General features: G+C 43.9%; 1 protein-coding gene across 1 annotated transcript in view; it reads right to left on the bottom strand.

Moving 5' to 3' along the window:
* LOC118477184 (dual 3',5'-cyclic-AMP and -GMP phosphodiesterase 11A-like) overlaps positions 1-3359 on the bottom strand; it is a gene marked incomplete at its 3' end in the record, with an annotated part of 39519 nt that overhangs the window by 24517 nt on the left and 11643 nt on the right. Inside the window, 1 exon segment of the mRNA XM_035971685.1 lies at positions 2747-2849.

Below are 3359 nucleotides of genomic sequence, written 5' to 3' on the forward strand. Positions count from 1 at the left end.
GGATGGGGGCTGGGACAGATGTATATTTTGTTTGTTTGCTTTAGTAAGAGTTGTACTGCCCTCGCAACTGCATAAGGTCATATGAGCGCGTGAAAAAAAGTTGGTTCGGTTCGCAACAGCATATTTCACTGTCCGGTTTGGGTCAACACGTTCACTAAAATGCTAAACTATTAAAATGTGGTGTAAATACTTGTTGAATTTGAAATAACTTTTTAAAATAACAAAAACATTTTTAACAATTTTATTTCTTTTACAACTCCCCATAAAGGCCAATGGCCTTCATAAAATCCAGAATTCTTTTGGGATCAACGACGGAAAACAAATCTTTCAATTTTTTACATCTAAACTATTTCCTTCGGGCTCTCCGAAGTCTAGACATTCTGGTAAAATCTGTGTCGCATCCGACATAGAACGGCTTCTCATCTCCCAGAAGGAGGTATTTATGTGTTAGGGTCGTGTGTCCGATGCTTAATCGAGTAAAAATGACTTCGTCTCTTCTGGAGAGACCCGAAGGATTTCGCGGTCCCAGTTTGGGCTTAATGTTGTTAAGTTTATTGTTTGTTTGTTTTTTTTCAATGGGTCTCCCACAGACTGGAGGTGTAGTTTTTTACTTTATTTTTAATGTCAGTCTGTGGGAGAGTGTTTGTCGTTGATCCTAACTGAAGGGATAAGGATTCCTTCGCCAGGTGATCTGCCGGCTCGTTTCCCCGGATGCCCACATGGCTAGGTAGCCATGCGAACATGATGTTTTTCCCGGTTTCAGCTAAAGCGTGTATTTTTTGTTGTTGTAATCTAACTGTTTGTGTGTAAAAGTGTGAAGTTTGTCAGTGAGATTATGCAAGACTGAGAATCAGATAGGATACGGAAAGATTTGTTAGGAGAATTTCTACGGAGTCCAGTGCCATGTCAACGGCAGAGGCCTCCGCAGAGAAAATGGAGGCTTCGGGGTGAAGTTTCCTTTGGTGTGTACTGTTTGAAGATAGGGCTGCGGCGCCCACACCAGAGTCCGATTTGGAGCCATCTGTGAAGATAAACTCCGCACCGGGGAGTTTTTCTATAAGCTTTTTGTATTCTGCTTTAAATGTTTTGGTGTTTGTGCTTGCTTTGGTGTGTGCGGTCAGCTGTAAGTCTACTTTTGCCTTGGTGAGGCGCCACGGAGGGAGGTCGGGGAAAAGAAATTGCAGTGGCGGTGGATGGACCAAAATTTGGGTGGGCCTTAGGTTGCTTTCACTTTTTAACCACCAAATAGCAAGCAATAAGAACAAAACAGTGGTGATTTTTTCCATACTCACGGCGAGCCACGGCATTTTTAGAACTATTCAAACGAGAAGAGTCACCTTTGTCTTCCTTCTCTTTGTTCTACGTTAAATTCTTCTGGATGCTGGGGATGAAACCGCTTCACCTCCAAACTTCTCTAACTAATTTTCATCAGATGAAAATGTTGCCTCAAAAGTGGTTTGATGCAATTAATAACTGTTAAATCTCAGCAGCACACACACAAACATGCATACACAGCACTCCAAGAGCCGGATTAGGCCGTGTAGTCGAGGAAAGTAGACAGCACCTATCAAAGGTCCAATGGGAGCTTAGGTAACTGTCATTGGGGGAAAGTGTGTCGTAAACTTTCACCCCATTGTCAGGGCTAGCACAGCGTGAGCCCTCTGTGCAGTGTTATTTTGTTCAAGTCTTCTACCTTTTTACAAGAAGAGTTTCATTAACGAGGGTCCGTGGGAACCGGCTCATCTTTGCTAAGCCGTAAAGACATTTGATTGGCTGTTAGGTTACTATAGTTGTAAGCGGTGGCAACAGTGATTGGATACACGAGCAAGCCGCCAAGCTAATTACTCTGTGTTCTTTGCGTGCGATCATAACGGTTTCTACTGTTTATTCAGTTATTTTCATTTGCTTTGGGATAGAGTTTGGGGGTGGGGAGGGGGGCTCAAGCCCGTGAGCCCTTCACTACCCACCGCCACTGAGAAATTGTTGGATGTCTTGTTTGGAAAAGTGTATGTTTTTGAGGTCCTCAAGTACTCTGAGGCCGAAGGGTTTGATGAGGTTTTCGTTGTTTTGGAATTTGTTTAAGGTGTCTGGGTTTGTTTCGAAAACGCAGTCGTGTGCTGGGTTCTCTAGTGATGAGCTCAGTTTAATTGCGTATTGTAGTGAGAGTTGTGTGCGTTTGGGTGTGAGTGATGGTATGTTTGCCTCGGCCTAGAGGCTCTCCACCGGAGAAGTGCGGAAAGCCCCTAGAGCGAGGCGGAGTCCTTGGTTTTGCACGGGGTCTAGCATTTTTAGGATATGCGGTTTTGCCGATCCATAGACTTGACAGCCGTAGTCAAGCCTGGATCGAAAGAAGGAGATGTTTAAGTGGATAAGGTGTTTTGAGTCCCCGCCCCATTCCGGATAGGATAGAATTTTCAAAGGGTTTAACGCTTTCTGGCACCTCACACAAAGGTCTTTGATGTGTGGTATGAATGTGAGTCTTTTGTCCAATATAACGCCGAGGAGTACATTTATTTATAATTTATACAACATTAAATACCAGCTGCTCACAAATCCCATGTGGGTGGTTTGTTGGAGCTCTGTTATAGTTCGCTCCTTCTTTCTTATAAACATTCTGCCGTCCTCATCTCTCCTCATTTTCTGTGCTTCTTACTCCCTTGTAACACCTCTAATCTTCGTCACTTATATGACCTTATTGTGTTGCAGGTGCCATAAAACTTTTACTAAAACTAACCAAACCCCTTACCTTTTGTGTGTTATTCAGCGTCTAGGTCATAGTGTTGTTTACAGTAAATTCTCCAATAGGTACCAGGACCACAGTCATCCAGGAAGTAATAAACTGATCTATCCTGTGGAAGAAAATGAACACCATTTTTAAATGTCACCAAAGATATTATAGTCTGGTATCACGTGCACTCGTGCGTATGCACACACACGCACACGCACACGCACACGTGCGCACTCGCGTACGCACGCACACATATACACGCACGCGCACTCACGTACGCACACAGGCACGCACGCATGCGCACTCACACACACTCACACACACACACACACACACACACACACACACACACACATATATATATACGCAAACACAACAATTACGTGGGTGGTTGGCGGGTGCATCGGTGTGGTCTGCTCCTTCTTTCCTGTCAAACATCTATTGTCCTTATCTCCCCTTCTTCTTTTTTATGTTTGTTACTCTCTTGTAGCGCCTCTAATCTTTTGGCGCTCATATGACCTTATGCAGTTGCGAGCGCCGTAAAACCTCTACTAAAATAAACAAACAAACAACAATTACATACACACATGTACACCCACAAACGTACTCACACGCAAACACACACACACAC

This window comes from Aplysia californica, unplaced genomic scaffold (genome assembly GCF_000002075.1).
Source record: "Aplysia californica isolate F4 #8 unplaced genomic scaffold, AplCal3.0 scaffold00481, whole genome shotgun sequence".
Taxonomy (NCBI): domain Eukaryota; kingdom Metazoa; phylum Mollusca; class Gastropoda; order Aplysiida; family Aplysiidae; genus Aplysia; species Aplysia californica.